Genomic DNA, 18,813 nt, shown 5'->3' with positions numbered 1-18,813 from the left:
TAAACAGAACTCATGGTACCAGCATGTAAAATGCTGGCAAGCATCATTTCTTTGAAGACACAAATGATATAGGCTGTTTTCAGAGGATAGGAAAGTAATGCCAGAAGCCTGTCCTTATTACTGGTAGAACAGTTGTGTTCATGAGAGCACAAAGGGAAGCAGAGCTGTAGTAGCCATGAGTAACCTGGGGCTTTTAAAGCTATCACCATGGACTTAAAGCTTAGAGAAATTAGCTGAGAATGTTATTATGGGTAAGGTGGTAGTTAGTTGTTAAACCTTAGTGAACAAAAAGATTTTGTTAGACATACAGGATAACACAACAGTTTAACAGTGGGACCAGGTAAGTTACTGATGTCTGCATGGTTAACCATAAAATGTACAAACACACAGGGACCAAGAATCAGTAAGATGTTACTTGGTTGCAAAATAATAGGAACCATCATGCTCTTTTCATGTTCAGAGTTTGACATGAAGTTTAAGTAAGTTCTTAAATAATCCAATATTTACCACTGTGGTCCCTGTAATTAATTACCTGAAAAAGCTTGTACATGAGCAATCCTTAGATCTTTAACTTAGTAAAAATCAAGAATAGGTTTGGCTATTTTCAAAGAGCCTTTTACGGGGTGAGTTAAAGCATAAACTGAATCACAATGAATCAGAGGAAATAGCAATATCTCTCGATGTCACCTGCTTCTGGAGTATTAATTAGTTTCATGTAAACATGAGCAAATAGTCCTACAACTAAGATTTTTTTTTCGGGGCTTTTTGAAATATGAAGTTGCTGTTCACTGATAAGAATTCTAGTAGATCCTGCTAGTTATTCTAGCTGTTCATTGTGCTGTAAATTTTGTATTATTTGGTTGGTTGTTTGTTTTCTTTATGGTAATTGAAACCTGTACTTATAGGGGTGAATGTCATGTTAGTTTTAGTTTAAACTATATTCATCCTTGGGAAATAAGTGTTGCTTCAGCAGGAATCAAGAATATGTTTTGCATGCTGAGGCTGCATCACAATTGTTTTTATTCATCACTCAGTAATGACTATTCAGCAGTTCAGAATGTACCTAGATCTAGAATAAAGATGGAGATAAATCCCAGTGAGTATAGCAATAAAGTAGCTGCATTTTGTAGCAGGTTTTTCCCTTATCACAGAATTCTACAATGGTTTGAGTTGGAAGAAACTTTTTGGAAGTCATCTAGTCCAACCTGCCTGCAATGAGCAGGGACATCTTAAACTAGATCAGGTTGCTCAGAGCTCTGTCCTCGAATGTTTCAAGGGATGGGGCATCTGCCTATCCTCTCTAGACAACTTGGTCCAGGGTTTCACCACTCTCATTGCAAACAATTTCTTCCTTTTTTTTAATCTGAATCAACCCTCTTTCTGTTTAAAACCATTTCTCCTTATCCTGTAGCAACAAAACCTCCAAAAAAAATTTGTCCCCATCTTATTTGTCCCCTACACATACTGAAAAGCCTCAATAAGGTCTCCCTGGAGCCTTCTTTTCCTGAGGATATACAGCCTCACCTCTCTGAGCCTTTCCAAACAGAAGAGGTACCTCAGCTCACGAACCATTTTGCAGCCCTTCTCTGGGCTCACTCCCAGCAAGTCTTCCTGTACTGAGGACCCCAGAGTTGAATGCAGCACTCCAGGTGGGTTCTGCAGAAACACAATATGTTCAGTGCCTCACCCTTTTTATCAAGCAACATCACAGAAACCTAGTGCTGGACCAGAATGTTGTTTCTTTCTCAAAAAGAACCCTGGTAAAAATCCTGACCCTTTTCCTTGCCATCCTGAGTTTTATCAGGTTCCTTCCTCATCTCTTTACCATCTTAAGGAAATAATTATATGAAAATAGTTAAAGAATAGAATCCTGCAAAATAATGTTTTCGCTTTTTCCGATGGGTGGGAGAGGAGCATTTAATTCCTCATTTGCTGCATTAATTAGGAAGTCAGCCAGTTATAACCCCTCAACTAATCTGCAATTCTTTTCCAGAAGTTAACAATGAAATTTTCATTGTTTTCAGGAGTTTTGTAAAATGACATGACAAGTGAAGAAATGGAATCTAATCTAATACTTCTTTTTAATGTACTTGAAATTAGATATTTTGAGGGATCAAAGCTCCTTTGAGACAGATGCCAACAACTGATGAAATCATGATGAAATCATGTGAAATCATGAGGAAAGGGAAATCTAAGTGTAGGTAACCGAATACAGTAATATATTTCAATAAAAACTTCCATATTCCCCAACAGTGAATATTTTCCTTTTCTAAAACTATTACACTGAATTCTTGCTGGCCATTTTGGTGCTTCTAGTAGAAAACATTAAAAGGTAATTCCACTAGGAAGCTTCAATGACTGTTTTTTTTCTTTAAGTACAAACAGCAAATCAGCTATTAATTAGACATTAAAAAAGCTTTTGTTCTTCAGAAATAAACCTGTCTCACTAGTGCTACAATTAACTTCATTAAATGTTTCTACCTATTGTAAATAAAGAGAAATAACTATTATGTGACAAAATTTGTTGGCCAAAGAACAGATACTTCCTCTCATAGAAGCAATGGATTTGGCCAGTAGAATAAAAAGGGAAAGCCCTTTATATTTATGTGATATTGGCTTTTCATTTTTAGATTACAGTCACCCAAGGTTCATCCTTACCCTGGTTTTGTGTCCTCCACAGACAGAACGCTCTTCCCTGTGCAGAAAACACCAAATTTTAGGTTACTCTTCTTCCTAATGTTGGACCAGCTGTCCAACAGTGTTGGACAGCTGTCAGTAATCCCATTCCACTGCTCAGCAGTCTTTAGGCATTGTGGTAGAGCTGCTATTAAGGTCTCTGGCCTTCATGGTCAATCAGAAAGATTTTGGGTGACTCTAAAGTGGCAGGCAAGGACTCAGCAATCTCTTCACAGAAGTAACTAAAACTTTCTGGACCAGGAATACTGGAAATGATACAGATTTCATTTGTCTCTGATATATTTGGAGCCTTCTGGTTTTAGAGAGGCAAAAGCAAAAGTGCCCACATATATGCAATGACCTGGGCCTTTGCAAGGGACTCATGCTATTAAGAGAAGAAAAAATAGTCTATTCTAAATTTTGCAGACCAACATATGTCTTGAGCATGGTAAGTCTCGACAATTCAAAAACATTGGCTGAATTGTAGCTGGATTTTAGCTTAAAACTATTCAAACCATGGGGGATTTTTCATTTGAGAAATCATGTTCCTCGCCTTCTCTGCACTTGGTGAATTTGGGGCTTGTGGCGATAGAACTCCTTGGCTTTTTTTTTTGTAGAGTGTATTCTGCTTTTAAAATTATTTCCTACAAACATTTTGAGCAGAGGTTAGGATCAGTGACATTATTTCCAACTATAGCCTAGATCTTGTTACAGAAACTTGTTTAGGAACCTTAAAAATATATAGAAATATTCTTTAGGAATAACTGGGGGGAAAACTCCCTTCAGGGCATGCTTTAGCTGTGTAGGGAACAAATACTTCTGAAAGTTGGTGAAATGCAGTGCTACGTTCACATAGTAAGATGAAGATTCTAAATGTAACATACCTCTTGAATTTGGGGGCAAAGTGGGGAAAAATGTCTTTCACTTTTCCCTTCACTGTCACTCTGTTTCCCTTCACTGTCACTAGAGGAACCTCAACAAAAACATATTTACATATCTTAGGAACTAAATGTAGGGTTCATACATGATAATAGTTACAATTTTCTTGTGCAGACTGCTGGAACTGTAGTGCTAATCCCAGCAATGGATAAATTCAGAAAAACATCTTACTAGACCTAACTGCATTTAGCATTTGATATCTTATTTTACAAAATTAAAGTACTTAAGATACAGATAATTAGTTATCAATACTTCTTTTGGTTCCTTCCATCCTTATATTTTATAAGTGTTAAAACAGTCCAGGATATCGTAAGTGCACAGGTGACTGTACATCAGTAGAATAACAAAAACAAGGAGGAAAGAAAACTTTGTCCATCCGTTGCTTCATCAGAGGACATGTTAGCATCATGGAGTTAAAGTTTGGAGAAGTTATTTGAGCAGCATACACATCAGTATGGTGCAGCACACTGTGAGAGCTAGCAGCTGATTTGAGCAGGGACTAGTAGAGGTTGCAGCTGCTTTTGCTGAGAGTGCAAAAGGTATGTGCAGCATGCAGAATAGCTAACTTAATTAGACGTCTTTGAGTTGTTACAATTGGGTGACTTGGTTTGGTTGGAAGGGACCTTAAAAGTCACCTTGCTCCAGCTCCAGTTTAGATGCTTTTCTATCCATTCTGGGATAAGATTTTCTCTGCACTACTTGTGTCAGAATGCTTTCTTGCTTAATGGTACATCTGTCTGGTTTGTTCTCCTGTGCAAGCTGGGAACTCTCATCCTCACTCAAAGTGAGACCACTAATGGAGGGACCTACAGTGCATGTGAAGGCAGATCACAGACTTGTGCAATGTTATTTTATAAGTGCAAATGCCATTTGAAAACAAACTCATGCACAAGAAACACAAGGAAAATCCATTTGCAACCTAAAAAGGAAAAGGGTGTTACATTCCTCACACAATTCAGGAAGCACTAAAGGATTTTGCTCAGCCTTAATGATGGCAAAAGCACTTTAGGTAAATATATGTGTGGGAAATTGAAAGCCTTAAGAAGACAATTTCATCATAGCAGTTACAAACATGTAAAAGCAGAAGGTTGTAAAGAAAAGATATTTGCAATCCTCAGTCCTTAGATGCTAGTAGATGCTAATACTTGAGTTTCTTTACAGTTCCAGTAATGCAGTACTTGCTCCTATGTTTTTTAGCAGCAAAGTGCATTTATAGGTGAAAAATGATAGGACAACTAAATGTTTTTAAAAAAACCAAGGGGAGTTAGTCCTCTAATTTTTAATCTGTGTTCTAAGAGCTTGATAGTGAAGACAGCAGCTCTGACAGCTGCAGTGGTCTTGTGTTTCACTAAGTGTGCTTAAGCTGTTGTTAAAGTCAGTTTGCATTGAGAGTGTTAAGAAAGACAGCAAATTGGTGGTTTGGCTACTGGGCTGTAAAATTGCTGGGTGTCAGAAGCGTCAGAAGAGGAGGAACTGAAGAGATCCTGGTTTTGAACTGTGGAAAGATGCAGCATTCTGGAAGCAGCTGATCCTGTGAGGCCAAATGCCAAAATATCAGCAGGGAGAGAGGGAGAAACTGAAAAAAACCACATTTTGGAAAGGCACATCTCAGAACTGACTGTACAGAAATGTAAAAAAACAGCTTCTACACACCATTTCCCGAGGAGATCCAGGTTCCTCTGATGTTGATAATACAGGCTGTATTGCAGGACATTCATAAAAAAATGAATTAAAGGTTTTTTTCTCTCTCTCTTGCACTTGGAAAACATTCTGGCAGCAATGTGTACTTCTGACATAATGGATCAAGATTTTTATGCATCTGTCTTTCTGCTTCTGACAGGCAAGGCCATCATGTTTAATTCCAGTGGTTGTTATCTCACCCAGCTATTCTAAATGGTGGACAGCAAGAAATCATGAGACACATAGATAATTTGTCATATCCGCAATTATTGACAGGTTATTGACAGATTATTGAAGGCAGGAAAAGGGAGCTGGAAAAACATCCTCCCCAAAACAAAGCAAAAGAATCTCCCCACTACCCAATTTTTTGTAATCCTTTCTTTTAGGATTATTTTGAAAAGCCAATGTCACTGAAAAGCCACTCATCATCCTTGGCTGATCTGCTTTACCTTTAACAGATCCTCACCAGTTTTAATGGTTCAGAGGAGGTGCCAGGCAGCTGTGTCCAGTTCACAGCTGTGCTGCTTGAATGTGTGCAGCCTTCATCAGACAACTTTGCTCCTTCCTGCTTCTGACTCAAAACACAGACAAGGCTGCATGTTATAATAAAAGTTTAATAAAAATTTATGCAAGTGGCAAATGCACACCAAGTGCTATGTAATTTATTCTGTGGAATTGTATTTCTCTTGGTGTCACACAAAACATTGTATGAATCCAAGCAATTCCAAATCCATGTAATCCACTTAAAGCAGTCGGTATCCATTGGTGTGTTGACTGTCACTTATGTAACCTGTTTTTAACCTACATTATTGTTTGACCTTTTTTTCCCCTTAAAAAAAAAATATTTATTTATTTAGAGAGTAAATGCTGGCACTCTCATTAGTACTGAAGTTATATATAAATATCTATAAAGGCCAGAATAGTGGTTTAACTTTACTTTTGTAAATGATGCAGATTAAAAATTTATTTTTAAGTAGCTGTACTAAATTGAGACTCAATTCGCTGTTTCATCTGTAGCTGTTATAACAACTTTGTGTTTATATGTACATATATATGCGCGCGCACGCGCACACACACACACACACACACACTTTGTATTTATATATATACTTTGTGTTTTTTAGTAACAACTTTGTATAATGAAACCAGAATTTCTGGATTCCAAAGTTTTTTTGACTTCCAGGCTGTTCCTAAAAACTAGTTCTTAAGAATGCAAATGTCAATAGACTCATAGTCTGTGAGATCAAAAGGAAATATTTTGATCATCCAGTCAAACCTCTTTTATTAGATGTCATATGACATCTGAATTGATTTCTATTTGATGCAGAGTGTAGGTTTTAGAAGTTTTTTTCAATTTAATTAAAAATCTGCCAGCAATACAAAGTATCCAGAAGTTTTAAAAATGTTCTTGTTTTGCTTTATGGCCAGTTATTTAACTTCTTCTTTCAGACAGTTCACATTCCTGTAACTATTTGTGAGTTTGAAGAATAATATTGTACAGCAGTTTGGTGACCTGCATATTGTTTGGACACTGTGACCTCAAAAACTTCCCTCTCCTCAGCTAAGACATCTGAATACCACTTTTTTGTGGATCTGTTTTTGTCTTCATCATATTTGGGCTTCTTTCCTGGGTCCTTGCTATACTGACACACTTTCCTTGCCTTACATCAAGGAAACCAGCAGAGTTTTGCAGCCCTGCTCAGTGCAGATGTTTCGTAAACTTGTCATTTTATGAGCCCAATTACACTTTGAAGAGGTAGTCTGAAGAAGGTATTTTGATAAGAGTTGACGTTGTGGGAGTCTGAGATATCATCTCTTTCAACTTTCTCACTGTTCTGGCAAATAGTGGAAAGGCAGTCAAGTGATTTTTAAGCTGTTGTCTGATGGTAATATATGTTTATGAACTAAAGTCCATCAGGTAAAGGAACTGAATGAATTATTAGAAATAAAATAGTACTAGTAATAGGAAGATTTATGAAAACCATTGCAGTTTTTGCAGCTTCTGAAATGTCTTCCCTCATGAAAGCAGACATCTTCTGCAGCACATCTGAGATTCTATCAAACAAAACTTAAGTTTGTATATTTCAGAAGGTACGTGTTTGTACATTTGAAGTTTATCTTTGTTAGAAAAAAGTTGTTTTATTAGTATAGAGAGTATTCCTATATTGTAATCATATGAAAAAAATCACATTTATATTAGACCATTAAAGTCCTTTTATCCTAATGAAAGACAGTGTAGAAATAGCCATAGAGATTGCTATCAAATGAAGTAAACATAGGTGAAAGAAATTTTGTGAAGACTGTAGGCACCACATTGCAACCCTGGAAGTCATGTGACTGGAGACCAAAAAGATCTAGTAAATGCAATTTATCCCATAAATCATACCTATGGATATAACAATCTTTATTTTCTTTTTCTCAATTTATAATATGACCAGTGTTGTGAATTAGGAGTGACTGTTTGTGGACACACTTCAATTGCCAGAATGTGCACAGCGACCGTCCTAAAGCTACAACGGTGATATTACCCCTGGTTCAGCTGGAGCTTTAAAATAAATGAAAGTAATCAGCCAGTTTGTTAATCAAACATTACTCCAGCCTTTCTGTTATCTGATATGCAGAAATTGAGAGATATGGCCTCATTGGAGACTGGCCGCATGTGTCTATCACAGGTAGTTTTTGGCAGTTAATTTTGAATGGTGATGTTCATTTTGATAATGATGTTTAAGAGGGGTAGTAATCAATCTTTTAATATCAGTGAAGTTCAACTGTAGGACTGAGTTTCAGGGCAGAAAAAGGCAGCTTATTCCAAAGGTAACTGCTAACAATTCTCCTCCATTGACCTGAACTGGTAGATCAGAGACAGAGTGGCCATGAAACAGTGGTGTTCCCCAATGCTCAGTGTTGGGATCAGTCCTATTTAGTACCTTCCTCGACAGCCTGAGTGAAGGGATCAAGTACACCTTCAGCAAGTTCACAGATGACACCAAGCTGGGTAGGAGTGTTGATCTGCTGGAGGGTAGGAGGGTTCTGCAGAGGGATCTGGTCAGCTGAATCAATAGATTGAGGCCAATTGTATGAGATTCAATATGGTGAAGTTCTGGGTCCAGCTCTTGGGTCACAATAATCCAGTGCAGCACTACAGGCTGGGGGAAGCGTGGTTGGAAAGCTGCCTGGTGAGAAGGGATCTGGGGTTGCTGTTTGACAGTGGCTGAACATTAGTCAGCAGTGTGTCCTTGCTGGCCAAGGCCAGTGGCATCCTTGGTTTATATCAAGAACAGTGTGGCTAGCAAGACCAGGGAAGTAACTGGTGAGGCCATACCCAAATCTTGTGTTCAGTTCTGGGTCCTTCACTTTTGTAGAGACACTGAGGTGCTGGAGCAAGTCCCAAGATGGACAGTTAAGCTGGTGAAAGCTCTAGAGAATAGGCCGTATGAGGAGCAGCTGAGGGAGCTGGGGTTGTTTAGCTGGCAGAAAAACAGACTAAAGATCTTACTGTTCTGTATAACTACATGAAAGGAAGCTGTAGGAAACTGAGGGTTGGGCTTTTCCCCTAGGTAACAAATAACAGGATGAGAGGAGATGGTTTCAAGTTGTGCCAAGGGAGGTTTAGATTACATATTTTAAAAAAAGAAAATATGGAAAGGTTTGTAAAGCATTGGAGCAGACAGCCCAGGAAAGTGGAGTCACCATCCCTGGATACACCATATCCCAGAGTCATAAGCCTTCTGGATATGACACTGAAGGACATGATTTAATGTTGAACGCAGTGGTAGTGGTAGATGGTTGGACTTGATTATTTCAAGAATGTCTTCCAACATTATGATTCTATGATTCTAATTAAGAGCAGTAATCAAGTTGTACTACAAAGGCATCTGAAATGCCAAGGAACTAGGGAAATGGGGTGCTGTAAAATATGCCACTGGTACTTAAGTGTAAAATGCAACAAAACGCTAAAACCGAAGCTTAGTGTAAGCACTTTGGCTGAATTCTGAATTTTAAATACTACTTCTAAGTATATGCTATAAACAGGGTCAGCTTGGAAGAAAATACTTTATCCTTTTCCTATGATTTAGGATAGAAAATAGCAAGACAGGCACAATCAAATAAACCCAAATGGGATCAAGTTTTTCTGTGGTTTAAAGTACTCTGATCAGAAAATGGCTTAATTTGATATTTAGTATATGCTCTCTGACTGAATTTTTCCATGTCAGACTTAAGTGACAAAACAACATTAAACGAAAGTGCTGGAAATAGGTTGAGTTATTTGTGATACTTCCTTACATTCTATTAAGGGGGTTTTGGTCTGTGAACAGTCTACTTAGGAGGTGTATTTACTTTGTTAAGTCCAGTATACCACTGATGGATATTACATATCACTTAATTATAGAATACTTTTACTGTCTTGCTAATTCTCAGTGGATTTTCTAAATGACAGTTGAAACCATGGGAAACTCTTGACTGAATCAACACTTTTGGAATTACACTGCTATTTTTGACATTTGAATTTAACCCTGTGGTAGAGATTTGTCTTCCTAAGATGTCACAAAATGAGTTAAGGCCACCCTTAGGTGGCCATTAGGCACATGCAGATATCTGAAGGATTTAAATGATTTATGACATGAGTTGAAGGACTAACCTAAGAAAAGAAAAATATCACATCAGAAATTTCAAGAGTTTTCTTTATTATATAGAATAATTGCTACAGTAATACAGACATGAAATCCAAGATATTTCAGCTGTCTAGGATGCCAGATGTTAGATTCCAAAGCTAAGGAAGTTTAGAGAACTCAAAGTTGTATCCTCTAGTGGGCACTGGATCAGCCTTTTGGTTTATTAAGAACACGAAGTTTTAGGGAATTGTGACATGAAAGTTTACTTTCAGAGTGATACTAATACTAATCCTGCCACTGTATTGAAATGGTGAAAAGATGATTACATTATCCCACGACTAGGTATTTCTAGATACTAACATTGTATTCAATGGTGTAAGCAGAGCTTTAGGTACTGTACCAAACAGACCTATCAATTAGAGGTCTCTTAAAATTGTGTTCAAAATCATGAGCGTGTAGGTCTTGAGTTGTTCAGAGGTGAAGTGTATGACCTATGGTTAAAAAATATAAACTACCTTGTATAAATATAGAAGCTGCTTTTAAGCTCATGCTCTAAAGACTTTTCCTCACTATTCCAAGGCTGAGTTATTTTAGAAACAGATCAGAGCATCCAAGCTGGTTAGGCCACTTCAGATCTGAGGAAGGGAAAAATCCCCAACTGCTTTGATGCTTGTTCTTTGCTTATGACATCTGGGGCTGGTGCTGCTGGAAGCCGCTGTCCAGGAGCCCAGACTCCCTGAGATTTGTCCTAAGCTCTCCCACAAGATTGCTGTTTGATTTCAATCCTGTAATTTTGAGCTCCTTTATGGTCAGCTATGGTACAACACTAGAAGGGTGGAGGCTGGGCAGTGGCTGTAGCCATGTTCATCATCAATTACTACAACTGTGTCTGCAAGTAGAAAACCTGTCAAGACTTCCCCAAGGAGAGAAAACGTGAGTCCTTTTGCCTCAGATTTTTCTCTGGTTTTTCAGTCGTACAGAGATCCTGGTCAGCAGCAGATATGCTGAGCTTCTCCAGAGTTTCAGTGTGATGCTTTTGTCTTTCCCAGCAGCTCTGGCTGCTATTAAATTACCTCGGTACAAAGCCTGTCTTCCTTCATCACTAGCCAGGTTGTTCCCTTTTTTCTTCACAATTTATTCCTCTACAGTCTTATTCATAAAGGAGGAAGACTTTTTTCCACATAGTTTTAGGCTGATATGTATGGGTTTAAGGACACTTCAGTCCCATTAAAATCCATAGCTGTGGATTCTTGTACCTCATGGATGTGGAACTATGGCTATACTGCTACAATTGATCACAAATACATAGCAAAGCCAATACAAACAAGATAGAAAGTCATACCAGGACTGACTGGCTTTTCTGTGGCTGTGAGGTGGAAAAATGTGCATTGAATTTCAGCTTTGGTCCATGGGAGACACTGCAGTAGCTTGGCCTGCTGTTGTGCCAGATGTGTTTCTTTGGAGTTAAGTGGTAATTTCAAGGATTATCTGCTGTCTTTTCTTCTCTGCTTTTTTGGTTTCTGCTCAGCCTCAAACATCTGTTTCTAATTTTATCTTGGTTTTTTTTTAGAATCTGTAACATAATTTTGACAACTGCTTTGATTGTGGATTGTCATTGACCATTGCTGAAGAAACACTTTCTTTATCAGCAAGAATGCATCATATAGCACTGCTGGAGTCAATAACTTTTTATCTAACTTTAGACCCCAACATTTGTGAAATGGTATCTGCAGTAATTTTCCATGGTCTTGACATATGTCAACATCTACTTTACCAATTATCTTCATCTATTTTTATGGTGAAAAGGGGCTGTTGCTATTGTGAGTCAAAAAATAACAGGTTAAGAAGATAGCTGGGGTTTTAATTTTTGTGATCAAAAAATGACACAAAATTCTTTTTAGGATGAGAAGTCAAATTTTTGAGGGTCTCACTTTGTGACTAAACATGGTTAAAAAGGAGTGCATCTTTCCTGCACTCCTGAGTAATGGCTTGCATCTCTTGTTCACTAACCAAGGTGTGGCCCTTGGATATTAATATGTCATCCTCACTTTACCCTAAATCATTGACCTTTTGTTTTCATTACAAGGTGAAATGCAAAAACAGAATGTTGTCAAATGATACACTTAAGTAGAGCTGGTAGCACAGAAAACTTAATGACAGGACAACTAAGATGCTTATTTGTTTTGTTAGAAACATAGAATCATAGAATTATCTGGGTTGGAAAGGATGTTAAAGATCATCTAGTTGATGATCTTCCTGCCATAGGCAGGAACACCTTCCACTTGACCAGGCTGCTCAGAGTCCAATCCAACGAGTCCAATCCAACATGGCTTTGAACACTTCCATGGATGGGGGCATCCACAGCTTCTCTGGGCAACCTGTTCAGTGCCTTGCCACCTCTGAGTAAAGAACATTCACCTTACCTAATATCCCATCTAAAGCTAATCTCTTTCTGTTTAAACCATTACTCCACATCCTATCACTAGACTGACTCCCTGATTATGAGACCTTCCTATCCTTCCCATAGGTCCCCCTCGAGAGCAGGAAGGTTGTCGTAAGATCTCCCCAAACACCTTTTCTAGGCTAAACAATCCCAGCTGTCTCAGCTCTTCCTCATAGCAGAGGTTTTCCAGCCATCTGACCATCTTCGTGGCCTTCCTCTTATGCTGGGGACCCCAGAGGTGGATGCAGCACTCCAGAGGGTAAAGTAGAGAAGTACTTTCTGATATAGCCCAGCATACAGTTGGTTTTTTGAGATGGGAGTATGAGTTGCTGGCTCATCTCCAGTTTTTCATCCACCTATATGCAAAGCTGCTCTCAATCCACTCATTTAACCTGTATTGAGGTTTAGGATTACCCTGACCCAGGTGCAGGACCTCACACTTGTTCTTGCTCACCTCACAAGTCTGCCAATGTCCCTCTGGATGGCATCCTGCTAAGACTGTAACTATTGGAGCAATTTTTTTCCTATGGCCTATTCTGGGACCATAGGAAGCATGAGCACAGTCTCATATTTTGTCTCAGAGTGTGCTCAATCCTCAATTCTGCCCTTTTGTAGCAGGGTCTTTCAGAACTCACATGTAGGAGTGTTGAAGCAAGTAAAGAGTGCAGTGTAGCAGATGCAGCATGAGACCGTCTAACTGGGAGGGGGGGTGCTTGCCCAGAGCAGTCTGTCTGCAGACAAACTCCGAGTGACAGTGCTGCATTGCCCTTCAGTGCCTGTTCTCCATGGGATGAGGTAGCCCCTCTTGGTCTGTTTACTGGGTATTACCTTCCATGTGCTCTGTGTGGGTGTTCTCTCTCTTTTTCTCTTTAATCTGTAGTGTTCCTGTGGCACCTCCTCCCTTGTTATCTGAGGAGGAATTTACAGTTTCTTCTTACAGGTGTAGGACAGATGGAGGTGAAGGAGGCAGTACAAGGGTTACAGTTACAGTTTCAATTAGGAGTGGCACCTGAAGGATCTCTTTTTCACAGACTCTAGATCCACACCTTCACATTGAATATTGTCATAAAAGTCACAGATTCTGGTATGAAATTTGTAACTTACTTCAGAATTAGAAAACTTTTTCACCCCAATCATGTTTTTCTTCAAAATGGGAAGGAGTACATCTTCAGCTTGCCCGTAACTTCTGCTGTATAGTTGTGGCATTTTCACATATTAGAGTTGATACATTTTTAATAATTCTGAAATGTTTATATAAGCAGACCCTTCATAGTATGTTTGAAAAAATTATCTTTCCCAACCAACTTTATATGTTAAAAATCATGCTGCTTTGATAAATTGATGGGTTTTTTCCCCCACCATGTAAGGTTTTTTTCATTTATCATATTTTATTTTCACAGTTAGAGCTCTAGGTGATAAGGTCTTACTGCAGCATACCTACATGGGTTTTTTTTTCCCCAAGAATTCTACTGAATCAATGAGGCTAAAAATGGTAGAAAGTAGTTTTGATTCATTTCATTAAGAGATAACATTTCATTTCAAATGAATGTCACTTAAAGAGAAAAAGAGTGCTTGAATTAGCTCAGACAGTTTTATTGCCATAGCAGTATTCCATGCAGGTCTGTGAAATAGAACTGGATCGTGCACAAAACAATACTGTGAGTCCTGAATTGAGGAGACTGAAAAGGGTGATTTTTAAAAATAGTTTGGTCTCCAGTCTGGCTTGGCTTTGATTTCTAGACACTTAGAAAATGGAACTTTTGAGGCTGAGGTCAATGGGAAAATGTCTTTTGTTACCTCTCAGTAAGTGTGACTTTATGGAAATGTTAAAATGAACTTCATTGTTTGCATAGACTCACCTTTTGGCAAGAAATGAGAATCTGTATAATTAATTACTCCAGAAATATTATTTTTTATGTAAATGAGCTCCTTTCATACAGGATCAAACAAATCTAAAATATACCAGGCATTCTACAGTAATTTGTGGATGAATACCCATAAAATACTCAAAGGTAATATGTGTTACAATATTAATATAACTTCTGAGTCTTGACCTTGTTTTCATTAATATAACCAATGATTGTACAATGTAAACTATTCCATTTAAGTGGCAGTGATATTTTCTGTAAACAAAATTGTATGCATTGACTTGTCAGATGAGTATGTTGTCTTCCAGTGATGTTTAAATTAAGTTCTAAAAGGTTGTATCAATATAACCTGAGAATAAAAACAATTCATCAGCAGATCTCAACATAAGGGATTTGCTAAACACCTTCCAGGCAGAGCTATATTTAGGACTGTGATCAGGCATGTGGGATGTTTCAGGTTACACTGTCTAACATCCTGTACTTTCTCCCTCATAGCAGTGCATGGTCACTGACTGAGAGTGGTTAGTTTGACTTGCCCCTTTCACTGATGTGGTTACCTGTACTATACAAAATGAGTCCTAATGGTTTACACTAGGTTTGTCTAGTTTGAAGAAAAGGAGACTGAGAAGCAACCTCATTGTCCTGTACAGCTTCCCGAGGAGGGGATGGAGAGAGGGAGATGCAGCTCTCTTCTTCCTGGTATCCAATGATGGGGGATGTGGGAATAGTTCAGGGGAAGTTCACACTGGACTTCAGGAAGCATTTTTTACCAAGAGGTTGATCAAAGAGATCAGTCTTCCTAGAGATGTGCTTGATGCCCCAGGCCTGTCAGTGTTTAGGACACATTTGGACAAGGCCCTCAATACTGTGCTTTAACTTCTGTTCATCCCTGAATTGATCAGGCAGTTGGACTAGATGATCATTGTACCTCCATTACGGCTGAAATATTCTGTAGTCTATTCCATCTAGACACTTGCCTTCCATCATTAAAGAGCTACCTGCGCTATCTTCCCATATGCTTCCTTAGACGAATGTGTCATTTGCCCATATCTTTATTTGTATGAAATTAAACAGCTATTTTACTTAGAGCAATTCTATGCATACATAAAATTACCATTAAGTCTTGTGGGAAGACAAGTTATATTTCTTTTACTGGGTTTGAGTCTGATCATACAAGCTGCAGAGCCCTTCTGCAAAATTACTGTTTCATATGTTTCCCCTAATTTTGCTGGGAGCTGAGGAAATAGGAACTGTGGGCAACATCCAGCATGTAACAGGGGCATGCCCTTCAAGAGAGAGTCTTTTGTTAAAAGCTGGTAGATAAGATATAAAAAAATATTTACCTATATTTCACTAAAATATAACCACCTACTATATTGCAGGCTTGCAGATTAACTCAGTTGATAAAAAATATTGTACAAACACATGCATATATGTATACTGAATATTCTTTATGTGTCAAATGATGTATATTCCAGTTTATATAGGTATATATAAACTGTTTATATAGGTATATATAAACTGGAAGTATGCAGTGCTGCAATGTTTATGATTGCTTGGACTAAATAACTGACACTATTCTCCATAATATTGTCTGAAATAAATGGAGAAAAGAAATTATTTGGGCTTTTTTTTTGAGGCAGCAATGTATGCATATGTATGCATACACCAGTCTCCACCAGTACTATGCTGCCTTTATATTTAAATCTTTTTATTGATCAGCAGATATTTGTCACTGAATAGGCAGTAATCAATGGAGACAACATGTCGCAGTGAATGAGTAGAGAGTTTGGCTAAGAGTTTGTCTAGTCGGGAAAACTCCTTTCATTTTATCCATATAGGAATGGCATTAGGTTGCTGAAGTCTTGTGTGTTGCGCAGGCTTCAGGAATATGTTTACTTCTTTGGCTCCGTTAAAAAGTAAGGGTGTTTTCCCAAAACTTCTCACAGTTGCTCATTGTAGTTTCTATAGAAGCCTTGACACATGGGAGTCCCTAATGCCAAATTAGATGTCCTGGGTCTCTGATTTATGGCTCCTCTAGGCAATAGTAGTGTTGGTGAGTTCTTCATTAATGTTCATGCATCTAAACTAAAGGCAGCAGTGGCAGAAGGTTTAATCCCCTTCAGCTGAGTCTGTCTCATTGGTTTGTCTTTGTGGACAGTTCTGCAGCACTATCAGATCCTTAGATTCTGTTGGTGGTAAATTAAATTCCTCCCTGCAGACTCAAGATAGAAGTTACCAAGTGTGGCGTGATGTGCTCTGTGTGGTTTTGGCCTGTAAAATGTTGAAATTTGTTGACTTACAACTTTCTCAGCATGGTTAACATACTCATGTGGTTAATCCCTTCAGCAAAGGGCAAATCAAGATAACAGTAAATATTCTTGCAATGTAGAAGCTTTAGACCTCAGTCAGCTGAACGTGTTTCTAGCACTGAGATCCAAATCTCATAATGAGACTTGGAAAGTGGATCTGCATAATCCCTGAAAGGAATGGTTGCTTTTTCAGACCTGTTGAACCTTTTTTTTAATGACAGCTAAATGGTATTAATAGAAGGAGTGAATCCCATTGTCTACGGCAGTCCAGGCAGGTGGGAATGCCAGTCTCTTTGTTTTTTTATGTGTTGGGAGGCATGGGCTACCTGAAAAAAGAGAAGTTTTGAAGATCAACAAGCTGCTGTTGTGAGGGTCTGGAAAAGAAAGCATGTATTAGCAGCAAAGGGTAGGAGAACAGGGTTCATTATTCAGTTAAAAATCAGTCTTTTTCATGGAGGAGAGAGCTAGTTAGAGAGTCTTGTTGATTGCAGCTTAAAGCAGCCATTAGACTTAGTGCCTACCAAAGTCTTTTGATTTGACTTTCTTTGGCCTTTGCCAAAGAAAGTCAAATCAAAACATGTAGGGTGCACATGTTTTGTGTACCCTACAGGCCTCCAGTCTTTGTTACATCAAACAGCCTGAGACCAATTAGCTGTCACCTCTTGCATAGGACACCTGGATCCAGTCAGATCTGAAGGGAGCAGTTAGCTCTTGTAGTGTCGTGGGGGATTTCAAATGGTACCGGAAGAGGGGACAATAAGCAAGAGAGAAACACTGTCAAATTTCTCCATTCTCATAGAACCAGAAAGCGACTAATGATTGTTCTGAGAAGATTTAACAGAGGAATGAGTTTCAGTGTCAGTTCTACCCAACAGTCTGTGTTCTTAGACTGCATAATTTAGCCTCTAGAAGAATACTTCTGATCCTGAAGTTAGTTCTTGGGAAGGAGAAAATTTCATTTCTTCTTTATGAAGAAAACCATGAAAACCATCCAGTCTCTATAAGGACTGCTGTAAGAATCCTCTCTGGACAAATTCAGACATGTCTTTCTCCATTTTTTTTCTGACCAAGAAGTAGAGGCCAGAATACTATGGTATGTCTACCTAAGGATTTGAAATTCTGTTGTGAATGCATAGTAGAGAGATTAGCCTGCTAAAGGAAAATATTATTACTGTCTCTGACCAGTGACAAACAAACATGTGAGCTGAAAGTAACTTCTTTGATATATTTGTATGTTTGTGTTCATACACAGATATTCAAACATCACAAATAAAAGGTGCAAAGTTGGCTGCTAGGAGAAGACGACTGTCTTGCTTGGAGAGATGTGAATTAATTTTTGTAGCTATATCCCTTGAAACAATTCAGCATAAATATATAAGCTGCTAAATGTGTGTGAATATACCATGGGCTTTTTCAGTGGTTAGTTCATATTATTTACATTTATTGAAACTAGCTCCCTTTTAGAATAGCTAATACAGAAATAGCTGCAGAGTCCCCTCTGATCTAAGGCTGATGTCACTTGTGATGTTGCCTTCTTTTGGATGTGTCATGAATCTTTGAAGAGGTGTCAGACAGACAAAAATAACTTCTGGATTTTTTAACCCTTAAATTTCTTTTCCTGTTTCAAGCTCATTTTTGTGTTTGTTTTAATTAGAGCTGTTGCTCAGTATCAAGCTGTTGCTCAGTATCCAGTATCCTATTTCTCACAGGGGACTGCTTAGTGTAAAATAAAATTCCAGAGTGCCTCTCTGAGACAATCTCAATACTTTACTTAAAATGAAGTTTAATTCTGGGGTTTTTTTTTCTCTCTGAGTGGTGAAAATGATTTAGATATTGGTCTAAAAGCAAAACTTTTGAATATATTTTTTAATGTTTTTGTTTTCTGGAAGAGAAAGATAGAAATAAAAACAAACTCACTCTTTTAGAAATGCACTTAATTCCTCATTGTAATATGCTGTTAGATTTTGTGGAGGAGTTTTTAAAAATTCAAGAGAAGAGTCAATCTGGCAAAGAAAAATTGGAAAAATATAGTATTTAAAAGGTAATACCCAATGAAGTCCTTCTAGCAGGGTATTTAAGCAATTGTTTCGGTAGATTTGTAACGCTTGCTAAATTGAATGTATTCCTTAGTGAACAGTATTTCAAGATGATCTGCACAATTTCTACTGCCAAAATGAACTCTTTAATACGAAATATGCCTTGGAGTGTGGTAATGAGAACAATCCCAAGTTTTTGCACATTTCTTGATAATCTCCACAGAACCATAACATTCTCTGTATGTT

The 18,813-nt window shown here is 38.1% G+C and overlaps 1 protein-coding gene across 2 annotated transcripts in view; it reads left to right on the top strand.

Annotated features, from left to right (window-relative positions):
- Positions 1 to 18,813, top strand: part of PCSK5 (proprotein convertase subtilisin/kexin type 5) — a 229,819-nt gene that overhangs the window by 28,375 nt on the left and 182,631 nt on the right. The window lies entirely within an intron of this gene.

The sequence above is a fragment of the Agelaius tricolor genome, unplaced genomic scaffold (genome assembly GCF_023055355.1).
Source record: "Agelaius tricolor isolate 1412-34295 unplaced genomic scaffold, bAgeTri1.0.p SCAF_27, whole genome shotgun sequence".
NCBI lineage: Eukaryota > Metazoa > Chordata > Aves > Passeriformes > Icteridae > Agelaius > Agelaius tricolor.
This window is presented reverse-complemented; position numbering and strand designations above follow the sequence as displayed.